Source organism: Cygnus olor, chromosome 5 (assembly GCF_009769625.2).
Source record: "Cygnus olor isolate bCygOlo1 chromosome 5, bCygOlo1.pri.v2, whole genome shotgun sequence".
NCBI classification, from domain to species: domain Eukaryota; kingdom Metazoa; phylum Chordata; class Aves; order Anseriformes; family Anatidae; genus Cygnus; species Cygnus olor.
The window spans coordinates 9,436,536-9,450,254 of NC_049173.1; the positions used below are offsets into that span (position 1 = coordinate 9,436,536).

Sequence of the window (13,719 nt, forward strand, 5' to 3'; positions counted from 1 at the left end):
TTTGCTTGCTGTGTGCCCTGAAACAGGGCACATCCCTGCCACGGAGCTGGGCAGGGAACAGACCCCACAACCCCCCGAGCCGCCCCAGGGCTGGGAGGACAGGCGCCTCACCCTCTGCTGCATCGGACCCACACGCAGTTAAAATCGTAAATGTTTTCCATTTTAAACAAGAACTAAATTTAGAGGTTTTATGGTTTCATGGTGCCTCCTTTCCCACACTTTCCTGGAGCTATCCCAGCGCGCTCCAAATTCCCCTGCTGTCCCTGCTCGTTAAAACGTGACTCAGCTCTCCCAGCTGGAAGCGTGGCGAGCCACACGGCACCAACGTGGCCATCAGCAGCGTCCTGCTTTGATTTCAGCATTCAGCATCAGTTCAAGACAGCAGAGGCAACAGAAGGCTTTGGATGTGGGGAGAAATCAGTGCCACTGAAGCCGTGGGTGTGCTGCGAGCAGTTATGCAACGTATCGATTGGAGTTTCTCTTGTGCCCCTTTTGGGAAAGTCCTCCTAGCACGAAGGATTGACCAAGGACACCCGCACAACTGGCTCTAATGGAGCAGCACTGCAAAGAGCAAATCCTCCCTCTGTCTTTAAGCATTTCCCCAAATTAGTACCACTTACACCTCAGCCAAGGCAAAATAATGGTCATGGTAAGAAAAAGAAATGGGATGTCAATGCAAAATAGCACCACCTTGTGACACCTACTATAACCATACGAAGTTGAACATTGCACCCTCCCAACAAGATTTGGCAGTTATTCATCTGCTTTTATTTTTTCCATTGGACACAGCACCTGAACGAAGTCCCTTCTGAAGTGAGATGTTACTTTTAGGGTACTTAAAACATTTGGGAATCAGCTGAGTGACCCCAATTCTGGGACTAAAATTCCATCCACTGAGTCTCAGTCCTCCTGCTGGCTTTGCCAGGTCTCCTTTATCAGCTCAGGAGGTTTTCCAGAGCACCTTGAAAATGCTCAGAGCCTTTTGCAAACATTATCGCTTGCTTAAGATTTTCATTGATCTGTGGCTTCAGTATTTCCAGCACTTTGAAATGTCAGCACAGGTATCAAACTACTAGAAACAGCTGAATCCATGAACCACACTGGCTGGTTACATCAAATAGAAAAAATCATCACGCTGTTTAACAGGGACCCTCTCTCGAAGCTTGCTGCAGATGTGAAAGGTTGTGTTGACAAAACTGCAGCAAACATTCACCTGCCACACTGTACAAACACTTACTTTTAACTGCAGCAACTCCTGCTCATCGCAGGCTATGACTCAGTGGCTCATGAATTCCACACACCCTCTGCCTATTTGTTTCTACATTCAGTTCAACAAAATCAGCTCCTTGTCTGCCACTGACGACATCTGGTAGCAATTATAAGGCTTGTCTGTTGCTCATTGGTGATTTTTTTCCTAGGAAAAGAGAACCAGGTGATACACGGCCTCGGCTAAGATCCTTACTGAGAAGTGGCACAAACGTAATAACCCCGCACCTAGGATCGCAGCAGCCCTATTTGCAAGACACCGCCCTCTGTTCCTAACAAAACAAAGCCAAAGCTTTGGACAAAGCCAAGGCTCAAAATCTGACCTAATTTTCTTCCTTCTCCCAATTCGGTCTTAGCATCTTGGTTGACAGCCTGGGGCTGAAGAGCTTTCAGTGTAATGAAATAGGGAACTGCTTGCCTGCTCTGTTGCAGTACTTTCTCTGCCACTGCTGCACGTGCAATGCTGAGAAACTGGAACAATCTTGGTAGGTAACGCCGAAAGGATTATAACATATTAGGTCCGAAGCGCCTAGTCACTCTCACACCGACGCGCTGAGCATTACTGGGGAGCCTCCCTCCTGCACGCGGGGCATCGTGGTGCAAGGCTGTACCGAGCTCCTGCTAAATACTTGCCTCATTTTCACCTAGTTAGATAAAAAGCAACACACAATGTTAACACAGGGATATGAACAGGGATAACTCCTTATGATGAGTTTGTTTGCGTCTACCTGCTACAGCGTTTTGCACTGAGCAGAGCTGGATTTGTTCCGAGCCGCTGCATGATCCTACAAGTTGACTTTGTTGATTCAGTGGGTGCTGCTTTCTCTGAATCATTATTGATAGACATTATTGCAAACACTAAGAGCAAGGATATTCGACTGGGAGTTAAATCTGAGCTCCGATACGAGCCTGGAGTTTGACTGAAGTTCCGCCAGCTGCTTCAGCTCTACAAATACTGTTCACTGCCTTATCACTGCATTGTGTTGCCACCCACTGCTCAGTTACTCCCATCTTCTACTTGTGGCTGGTTACGGTACAATGGTGGGATTAAAAACCCCTTGTCAATGGAATAATCACTGCAGGAAAAAAATAATTGAAGACATAGAAGTAAATGGTGGGGAAAGAGGGACAAAATGCAACTTAGTTTGCTTTGATAAGGACAATTTTCTACTCGGTCCCTTCGAGAAATCTACCAGGCATATCTGGTACACAAAAAGGGGTAGAGTTCAGCTTTCAGCACCTCTGAAGAACAGCCGCTTGCTGCACAGCTCGCAGTGAAATGGGAGGCAAGCCACAGAGGATGAAAATTTGTAATAAATAGGGTACAGATCTAAAAGGAGAGGACAACTACTCACATGGATCAAGGGATCAGTCCAAGTTTGGTGGGGTCACTACTGGGAGTGAGGGAGACCCCGTCCCACCCCATGTCTCCTTTCGTGACACTTCCACAGGACGAAGCAAGCAAGAGAAAGCTGGGAGGAGACTGCGCCCGCACAGAGCATGGGGATGTGCTGTAAAAGTGGGATTAATGGGAGGGCAGGGTAAAATCAGCTCTGACAGCAGAAAACAGAGGTCAGGTGGGCACCTGGGGATGAAACATCCAGTTTCCCACTCCCACCACAAGACAGTAAAAGCCCGAGGAGGAGTTTTATTGCAATGCCTACCAAGTGTGGGATCTATTTCTCGGTGAGGAGTCGAAGCAGGAGAGGCACCCGACAGACCCCACAGCTCTGCTCAACCATGGGGCAGCCGGCGAGCAGACGCGTGGCACAGGACTGCTGGGGATCAGCAGGAGCTGGAGCCTGCTTTACGAAAGCAGACGGCAAGTTCTGGCCTGTTTGGCATTGCGCAGCAGAGAGAAAAGCAAGCAACTACTGTTTCTACGCGGGCTTAAAAAAAATGAGAACAAGAGAGAAAGAAGTGAACAACCAGAGCGCAAATATGAAGTTAGAGAAGGATGGATATTGGAAGAAGTTGTATAATATATGTTCGTCAAGTTCTGAAACTTCCCCTTCTCGGGAGACGGGGGACAAATGAATTACGGCAGCGTGCAATAAGGCGTAATATCGTTCAGCGTGCAGATTTGCTGACCTGCCAGGTCCCTTCCTGTCCCACATTCAGATGATCTTTTTACACAATGGGTCTCGTATGTTGCTTGCATTTTTGAAGCAAAAATTCTTGGCCAGCAGCCTAGAGCGGGATTATTAACTTATAACAGCACACACAAAAAAAATTACAAGGGCTCATAGCTGCCGGCAACTCCCCTCCGCCACCTCAACTTTGGCAGCCGCCGAGTGGAAAAACCAAGATGAAGTGGCTGGGGGAGAAATGGGATTTCTGGCCAGCCGCCCTAAATCCCGAGCAAGTTCAGTAGGACAAGAGCAACCTTCCTGCAGCTCTGCTGACTCCAACTTTTATTTTTCACTGACTTAGGCCAGAAGTTTCCTTGCAGGCTGCCTGGGTGCATTTCGCAGCCTGCAGGGTGTTTACTCGGAGAAATTCTCCAGCCTGAGGAATCTGAGGAAGGCGATGCCTGGTGCGGGGAGGGGACGACCACCAGTTTTGGGGCACTTGGGCAGAACCGGTGCATCCGAGCCCTCCTCCCCCTGCCCCAAGCCCTGGAATTCAGCCCCCGGCACTGATGTCGCCAGAAGCCCCTCCATCACCGCGGAGCCACCGAGCAAAAAAAGGGGGGGGATGAGGGACGGGAGGAGCACGCAAGAAAACCGGGAAGGACTCGGGACAGCTCATCCGAAACCGGGAGACGGCTGCAAAAATAAAAACCCTGCACGCTCGGCCGGCAGCTCCCAGCACGGCGAACCCGCAGCCCCCCACCCCTCCACCAGCCGGACCCTCCCCCCATCCCTCTTTCCACCCCCCCACCCCGTCCCACGGTGTCCCGCATCCCTCATCCCGCAGCCCTCATCCCGCATCCCATACCCCGCATCCCGCATCCCACCTGCCCGCCGCCCTGTCGCACCCGCAGCCCGCAGCGGCGCCCACGCGTGCCCCCCCCCCCCCCCCCCCCCCCCGCCGCCTGCCTCCGCAGCCTCCCCCCCGCCTTCCCCCGGCCTCACCGCGGCCGCGGAGCCTCCGGCGGAGCCCGCAGCCTCCGGGCTCTGCCCGCCCGAGGCTGCCGCGCCCCGTTCCGGGGCGGGGCGGGGGCGGTGGGGAAGGGAAGGGAAAAGGAAGGTCCGGCCCCGGTGGGGAAGTTTTTGAGCTCTGAGCATCCTCCCCCCGAGCCCAGCCCAGCCTCAGGAGGGGCTGGGGTTTTTGGGGGAGAGGGGTCCCCTCGAGCAGGGGGTGTGCGTCCCCGGTCCGTGCCGCTGAAGGGCTCTGCTTGGGTTGGGTGGAAAGAGGGGATGGGGGGGGTTACTTGTTACAGAGGGGTTCGGCTCTAGGGGTAAAGGGGCGAAACGGTGGGGAGAGTTTGGTGGAAAAGTTTGTTTGCCATTGCGGGTCGGGGTGCTGTCCCCTCCCGTGACTCCCATCTGTGGTCTACACTCAGACAACATGAGCCCAGCCTCTGCGCTGGGCTTGGCTGTCTGGAGAGAAAAACCAGCAGGAAAAATCAGGGGAGGGGGAGAGCTAACGTGGAAATCCTGCTAAAGTGTTTTTGCAAGGGCTGCTGTGAGCTGAGAGCCGAGCCTCACGCCGCTGAGTGCAATTACGGGAGACTGGAGGGTAGTTACAGGGTAGGAACACAGCGATGAGCATCTCGGAGGCTTCAAATTGGAAAATGAGACCTGAGATTTTACCGGTTGCTCGTAAAACACTGCTTTGTTTCTAGCGAGAGAGGAGAGAAATGGGAGAAGACGGCGTCTGTCAGGGATGGCAGCTAACCGGCACGGCTCCTCAGTTATTTTTTTACTCAAAAGAAATGTTTCTAACCGGTGTCTTATGCAATACCCAGATGGGTAAATAATTTGTTGTACAAATCTATGTGGCAAGAAAAATGGATGCGTCCCCTGCAATCTCTCTCTGAGGCTATAAACCTGATTTTGAAAGATCTATTTGTTGTTTAGGAAATACTCAGCGTCTTTTACTGCTGTTGTTGGTTTTGCTTCAGCTGATTTCCCTTCTCTGCATGTTTTTGTTACTTCGGTGCGTGAAGAGGCACAGGGAAGCCAAATCTTTCATGCTCAAGCCCACTTTTCTTTTCCTTTGCTTCTGTTCCCTGTTCTACCCGCGGCTGCCCTGGCACATGAGCGGGGTTGGCCGCATGGGAGGCAGCAGGGAAGCCTCTGTGCTGTATGCAGGAGACGTGCTGCTCACCATGGCCTTGTACCCAGGGTGGATAAAAGACAGCAAGGGAGATTGTTCTCCTTCCTCCATGCGTCACCGCTTTACTCATCCTCGCTCTCATGCTTGACACTTGACAGTCATGCTTCCTTGTCTGAGCACGGGGGGACAATGTTCACGGCACTAAAAATTGATTATGGATGATAAATTATAACCACTGGGCTGTGGAGCCTCTCACCGTCACATAGAAGTGAAGAGCAAAGACAAGAGAAGGAGAGAAAATGAAATTCTGTGGCAATGCCCCTTGTTTCCACCACAATCCCTTTTGACCGAAGCAGATATGAGCACGGGGGCGAGCAGCAGGCACACAAATGCTCCTTTGTTGGGATAAAGCCACGCTGTGCATGTGTGTCTGGGGGTGCAGATGTGGTGTAGCTGCAGGGATGCGGGACCTGTGCCTGCAGTGTGCTTTGCTCCTTGAAACCTCGAAAAGCAAGCTGAGCTTTCCCTGGGCTCCTCATCACCTGCTTGGAGAAGGTGTGAGCAGCAAAGGTGCTGTTGTATATCTATTTGTATTGCTGCTTCCATTTGGTCCTATTGCTGCCAACTATAACCCAAACATGCAAAGTCCACCACATGGACCAAGTTCCCCTTTGGTTATGCCAAAGCTGCTCCATGACCATAAGCCACTTGTTCCCTTCTAATCCCCAGCTGGCTGTTTTTTTTTTTTTCCTTTGGTTTGGGTGAAAGAGCTGATGGCACGCACCTGGTCCTGGCAGGGAGGGCAGTCCTGGCTTGGTGCCCCCGCAGTGGGGCTCCCCTCGTTTCTCCATCCCACTGCAAAAAGGATTGAAAGGATCAAGGGAAAAGCCGCTGCGGCTGGAAGGCTCAGGGGGATTGTTGCCCTTGATGGACTGAGCTCTTAAAAATTAGTTTCTTCAGTGGAACAAAGTACTGCCCAATAGCTCTTAGCCTTTACTGCTCTGTGTTTGCATTATCTTCATTAACATTTGGATGATTTGTTAAAATTTATTTTTTATTTTTTTATCTTTCTCTTGATCTGTTTCTTCTTACTGTTCTGGGATCCACATCACCTTCCTGGTATTTTACTTAGTGCCCTGCCCCTCAGAAGTGCTGAAACATTTGGGGCTTCTGATATGAAAGCAGGATTGCAGAAGAGCTCAGGAATGCATGTGAGACATGAATGTTTGTGCAGGCATTCCTCCTCCTAACAATTAGCTGGGGTTTAGATAGAGATCTGCCATGCCGAGAATGTCATTACTGCACAGCTGCAGGAATTGTTGTCCCAAGGTCTCATGACAAGAGCTGTTTTTGTGTTTGTCCCTGCTTGGATGAAAGCAGAACTCATTTCCAGCAGCAGTCGAGGTTAAGAGCATGTGCTGCACAGAAGGGTTTTTGGATCTTTTTGTTCCTTCACTCCAGCCCTTTGCAATGCTTACAATGAAGGTCACAACGCAGAAGTAAAGTGCTTTCTGGTTTTGAGTTGCAAAGCGGTAGCAGTGGTTGAATTTTCCTGAGGGAGGGGCCCCAGGAGAGTTTCGAGCCTCAAAGATGATGATATTATCTGCAATATCAAGCACACAATAATCTTTGTGTTTTAGTGTTCCCGGAGCCACAGGAGATTAAGTAAGGAGACTGGGGAGCAATCTAGCGTTGGTAAGTCAATAACGGTGCATACATACACGAGGATTTAGGCACACATTTTCAGAGGTTGTAATGGGAGGAAGATTAAAAAAAGAACATTTAGGAAGCCTAGAAACACAGAATGGGTGAAATGCCTCAGATTGTGTAATTTAGATAACGATCTGATGATGTCCCATTATACAACGCAGCTAAGCACAGTCAATTTTTCTAAGGTGTTTTCAGTCACTCTGCCTGATATTTTGTTTTGTTAGATGTGGTGCTTGGAGAATGAGAGAGCCCTTTGTTTCATAAGGGCTCATTTGCTCCCATTGCCTCGTCCCCACTTCATAGCATTTTTTTTCTTTGTGTGCCATCATGTTTATTTCCACAGCAACAGTGATTGCATCTCAAACGTGATATCAAAGAGGCTAAAAGCTTCCAGAACAGAGGTGAACTGCAGTTAAAGAAGAGGCTAAAACTTCCTTCTCCTCACCACCCGACTTCCACATAACACAAGTGATCTCAGCTTAGTGCATTATATGGGATTAATGAACATGTTTTCTGATTAATGGGATTTTTAAGGCACAGTAGTCCTGTTGCTGATGTATTCAGGCACACTGATCTCCTCAAAGCATGGACTAGCAGGTCACCATTTTGTACTGACTCAGTGCTCTGACTGCCCTATAAATCTGCCTTACTCAGGGTGCCTGATGCTCCTTTAGGTACAGCAAAGCCACTTTTTGTCACTTGCCTTGGACAAGGGACTGGTTACAGACTCAGGAGAGAACATTCACAGACAGCTTACCCACATATCTTGTTTGCTGAGGGGATGCCCATTTGTCAGCCAAACTGTGGGTACAGGTGATGTGTCCCTGCCCCTACCTCATAGCCAGGCTGCGTGAAGATTTATCAGCCTGCCAGAGCTTGGAAATGTTTCCTGCTCTGGTAGGAAAGCCTTCTGCTTTTATGTCTGGCTGGCTGGAGTGCAGGTTCTCGCTGCTAATAACTCAGCTAGGAGCGTCCTTTGAAATGCTGTGGGTAATTCTCGATAAGTCCCAGAATGGGGAATTTAAAGTGGAACAAATGCTGAGAAGGGGAATGACGGTGGTGTTTTACAGCATGAGATTAAAAGACCTTGGCTGATAGAGTGTAACAAAATGAGGGCTGAGAGGGGATGTGATCATCTCAAAGCGTTTCAGGAGAGGTGTCAGTGCCATGCAGGAACAAAATCCCCCCAGCTGTTCAAGCTTGTGAACTGCACTGGCACGAGAACAAATGGGTGTTAATGAGAAACGAACACATTTACACTGGAGATGGGAAGAGGTTCTTTAATGGTCAGAAAAGTGATATTTCTGTCAGGAGATGAAAGGCCAAAAATCCTAGGCTGAGTTAAAAGGGAGTTTCATTGCTGTATGAAAAGCAGTTGATGAGGGGGTTGCCTGAAGTAGCAGAAGCCAGTTTCAGCGACCACTGAGGGTTTTGGTCCTAAATTCTCCTTTCCTTTTACTTACAAATCTTTCTGTAGCCTGAAGGAATGAAGAAAGGCCGTGATATACATTTTTTGCCCTTTCATTTTGGGTGGTGACCAAGGAGAGCTGCTCTTACCACATGGGGTGGGGTGCTTTTCCATAGGTCTCCTGTCCTATGGTTCCCTCCTTGTTCCTCAGTAATCACATATCGGGATCAGCCTACATCTCATGTCTTTGTTGTGGTTCACCGGTGGCTCCCTTTCTCCCTTTGCATACTGTATTCATGGTGTACTTCATACATGTTGAGACAGAAGGCGGTTGGTCCTTCAGTGGAACAATCTGCAGCCATAGGGAGAAAGACCATCTACCTTAAAATGTGTGTTACAGCAGCCAATTATAGCCAAGTTACCACATTAATGACACAGCTCTGGTCTCTTTGCATTGCACTCCCCAGAATACTGGAGCTGCAGATTTGGCAAAAATAATTTTATGTTTCTGGGAAAAGATTTTTGCAAAGGGTTGGGCTCAACACGTAGTTGGGCTGGATCCAGCACAGCACAATACAGTTATTTAGTGTCTTCTCAAGCAAAAGAGTTCAGAATCTCAGAGAAAACTAGTAGAAGAGATGTTCAAGACAGGTGATAACTGGAGGTGATTCTTCACATAACATAACATTAAGCAGTGAAACGCCTTGCTGCAGGATGTTGCAGATGTCAAAACTCATTGAAGACCAATTCACAGAAGAAAAACAGACTGAGGACTATTAAGATACAACCTTTGGTTCTGGAAGTCCCTAAGCTGCAAAATGCTGGAGAGGTATTTTGGGTGGGTATCATTATATGCTGTACTTAGACAGGACTAGCAAGTGTGAGGCATCTGGTTTGGCTACTTGCAGAGGCTAAACTCAGGGCTAGTTGGATGGAAAGTTTGGTGTGGCCCAGTACAACTCCTCTTATTTCTCTGAGCTTTCTTCCAGCCTGCTCAGCATAGGTGGAAGTAGCCCTCCACCATCTGCAGGGCCTGTCTCACTCTCCATTCTTCAATATAATGTCTGCAAAAGGCTGTTTTACTGCTTCCCTCAAAGGTCTTTGTTCTGGTTTTGAACAAGGCATGGGATTTTTGTTGTTGTTGTTGTGAGGGACAGTTCGGTGCTAGCAGTGACTTAGCTGGGTTGCCTGAGCTAGTGGAAGGCTGGAAGTGCCATGGCAGGGGAAGGTATGGCAATTCCTAAAGGAGCAGGAACCATGGCCTCACTATTCCCACTATCCTAGCTTTCTGAGAAGCAGCATGTTCTGTATGTTAAGTATCAACATGGTACTGAATTTCATGCTCAGTTTTGATAAATAAAATCTGTGTTCTAAGCAAAGGCACATAGACAGAGCCCCTTTGTGAGAAGGAGACTTAGGCCTAGTGTGTGTTTTTGGGAGAAATGCAGAATTCATTTTGGGGAGGGAAACTGATACAAACAGCAGGCCATTTTCCTTTACAAAGGCTCTCTTTCAAAGCTTGTGCACACAGCAGAACAAAGGCTGACTCCATAATCTGTACGCAACAATAGCTTGGAATATTTGTTAATTTGGCTATTGTACATGCATACATCATGCCTGGGTGTAAATAAAAGGGGCTATGGTTGGATCCAGTGTGCAGATACAGTCAGGCTGTTTCCTGTTACCATCCTGATCGCAAGGAAATTTTGTGTCTGCCTTCTCCTGGCCAAGTTTTCCACCTAGCCACTGAGGCAAAAGAGTTTCAATTTCAAGCCCAGCAGCAACGAAACAACAATAAAAAAAGGCATAATTTTAGAGGAAAATTCTTTATTGTTTCCAAACTTGTCTTTCCTATCTCTGTAGGAAATTCCTTGGCAGAATTCCTGTGCTGTTTATAACCAACAAACAAGCAGTCCAAGAAGAACTTGGTCTTCACGGGTAACTTGAACTCTATGCTACAGTAAATTTAGAGACTAACTTTTACACTTCTTTTCCCTGTGTAAAAGGGGGAAGATGCAACTTCCGAAGCCCATCCTTAGATGCCTGAGATGTTCCAACAACAGAACAGCAGCATCTGCTTAAGTACATAGGGCAGTGTGGTCTGCAGATTAGTTTTTGATAAGTTGTCAGCAAAGCTCTGTAGGGATGTAAAACATGTTTGCTCAGTTTGTTTTGTGGTTACGCTTATAATGCAAAGAAAATTTGGGTTGATATACTGGAAACACAGAAAATTGCTGGCTTAAGGCACAGTGTGTTTGTAATGTAAACATCTGAGCCTTTGTTCAAACAACTGGATGTAAATGAGAACAAAACAACCAGAGCGAGACTCTTGCAAATCATCAGTTGTTTTACTGGGTGAAATTTTTTTTTGCTTGGACATTTTCATCATATTCAATCCTTTGATTGGCATTAAGCAAGAGTTTTTGCAATGGTAGTTGTCAGAGCTTGGCATGAATGACTTGTCTTCTATGTACATCACATGGCATAATGACACATAAACGTTCTCTAATAACTTAAAAGTTTTGGTATATTTCAACGTGCAGGCCAAGCACAGAGGTCTGTTTCAACAGGAGAGCTGGTGACATATATGACTCAGTACATTGCATCACCTGTAAGTACATAAACACTTGACTACCTTCAGCACTTACTCTGAGGCACTGTAGTGCTTCTATAAATTGACTATTTTTTTGGAGGACTCACCAGCCAAGTCTTTCAGGATGGGGCTATGAAAGTGTAGGCAGGGATGCTTCAAACAGTCCTGGAAAAAATGGTAGACAAGAATAACAGGATTAAAGTAGTGGTCAAAGGTTCAAATATAAAAGGAACAATCACTCAATCTATAAAAGGAAACCACTTTCATGGATTAATGACTGGTTAAAGCACAGGAAGCAAAAAGTTTTCACAACTCTCAGTTGTTGAACTAATAAACTGCTATAGATATATATGCTGGGTTCCTTTTCAGTGTATTCATAAATGATCTGGAAGAGGAGTGAGTAAAGAAGTGACAGCACTTCCTGATGATACACAGTTTACTGAGAATAATAAAAATTAAAACTGACAGTAGAGAATAACAGAAGGATCTTGTAATGCTTATTGGCTGAATGGTAAAATAGCAGATGCAATTCATGTACTTAAGGAAAAAAACAATCCTAACCATGCACAGTGGTGAGGTCTAAAATTAGCTATTGCCACTCGGAAAGAAGAGCTTAGACTCATCACGTATAACCCTATGAAAATGTCAACTCAATGCTCAGAAGAGAGAAAATGGCAAATCAGATGTTAGGTATTGTTCAAACAGGAAGAAAGCTCAAAAGCGAAAACATAATAAGCTACTTTAGAAACATTTTGCACTCACACCTGGGAAGCTGCACACCCAGAGCAGCGTATGCAGTTCTTAACTCTCTGGCTGAAAATAATTAAGTTGAAGTAGAAGGGGTATGGAGAAAGGCAACAAGAATGGCAAAATGAATAGGACTGTTTCTACATGAGAAGACTTTGTACTGATTAAGAAGGATGACTAAAAAGGTCTGTGGTAGAGCTTTCTGTATCAAGAGTGCAATGGAGAAGGTGAATAGAGAACAAAATTATACAGATTTTTTTTTTTCCCAAATGAGAACCTGGGGTCTTAAAATGATTTTTTTCCAATAATGCATTTTTTAAACAAACAGATCAAAGTACTTATTTGCACAGTCTCACATTAAACTGCAGAGCTCACTGCTCTGGTGTAGATGCTGATGAATAAATGGATTGAGAAAGTGGTTGGACAAATTCAAGGGAGAAAAGTCCATTGGGGTATTAATTGTGAAGATCCAATACAAGCTCTGGCTCAAAAAGCCCGTAAACTGCAAGTGGATTAGAAAAGTTTTGGGGTTAGCATGTAATGTCCTTATTGCCTAAGTGTTCACTCCTTCCAAAGTAGGATAAAGTAGGACAGAGTCCCATATTGCATATGAGACATACATGGTCCTGTGGTAAGTGTTCTCATCTTCTCCCCCAGGCTGAAAAGAGCTCGGTAAATTGGGTGCCAAGTTTCTCCTAAAACCTGACTTTCAGATTGGTGCTCGACCTTGAAACTCCATTTTTTCCAAGGTTACAGGGGGAGATTGCAACAGTCCGCAAGTGCACTTAGATCTGCTGTGTACCTAGGGGATTAAGTATCATGGGACCTGGCGAGCCAGTCCCCCTTCCCACATGCAGTTCTGCTTCTGTTCTTTGCAATTAAGGTACCATTTAATCACTTGCTAACATTTTCAAAACATGTATTCACTTCCACTGACAGGTTTTGAGCTAATTGTGGTATAGAGAAGCTGTTTTTTCTGAAACATCTGAAAACGGCAGTCATAAAGCTGATGTGACAGGGAGTTTCCATAGCTTGCTCTTGCTGCACAAAGGTTTGCTTTTTATGACTCAGCCACTGATGTAACTTGGTTACTCATCAGAAAACTACTTGAAGAAAAGACTAATTCCAAGCTGAATTTGATTAAACTCTGAATGGTGGAGCTGAGGCAGAAGCTCAGAGCTGGGGTTACCCCAGCTGTAGGTTGAGGTAAGAGGGACCAACAGCTTTCCCCATCACACTGCTTGGTGCTGTGCCAGCCTCCTCTTTCATAACAAACCCTTTCCTCCTTCCAGCCCTGGAGCAGCTGCATGTAGCCCCAGGGGTTTTTATTCACCTCAGGACGCAGCATATTTAACCCTGGCGCCTGGCTCAAGGCACATGCATGCCTGAGCTCTGGGCATCCTGGAGACTTGCATGTCCCCTCCTGCAGCCAGGTGGGTGGCATGGGGAATGGGCCACATTTCTACCCCAAGTTAGTACCTCCCAATCCCAGGGTTGGCCCAGGCAGCTGAGCCAGCATGAGAAGAGTTCTCATTGCACATTGCCACAGGTCAGCAGTAAGCACTTCTGTTGACTGCAGGAGGAAACTAGAAAGGGAGTGTTTCATGGTAAAACTCTGAGTCATAAAGCTTGAAAGAATTGTTTTAGGGCTGGGCAGGATATACCTAGGTTGTCAGTGAGCCTTCAAGTCACTATCTAGCTCTCATTTCCCTGCTATTTGCTGTCTATGCTGCTACATGCTTCTTTCATTTTACTATATTGTTTTGCCCTT

The 13,719-nt window shown here is 46.9% G+C and overlaps 1 long non-coding RNA gene across 1 annotated transcript; it reads right to left on the minus strand.

The window, feature by feature from the left end:
* Nucleotides 1–1,683: 1,683 nt before the first annotated feature.
* Nucleotides 1,684–4,146, minus strand: LOC121071342. Its single transcript, XR_005820537.1, has 2 exons — nucleotides 2,931–4,146; nucleotides 1,684–1,910 (listed from the first exon to the last, which is right to left on the minus strand). It is a non-coding gene; the product is annotated as an uncharacterized LOC121071342 (long non-coding RNA).
* Between the last annotated feature and the right edge of the window lie 9,573 nt (nucleotides 4,147–13,719).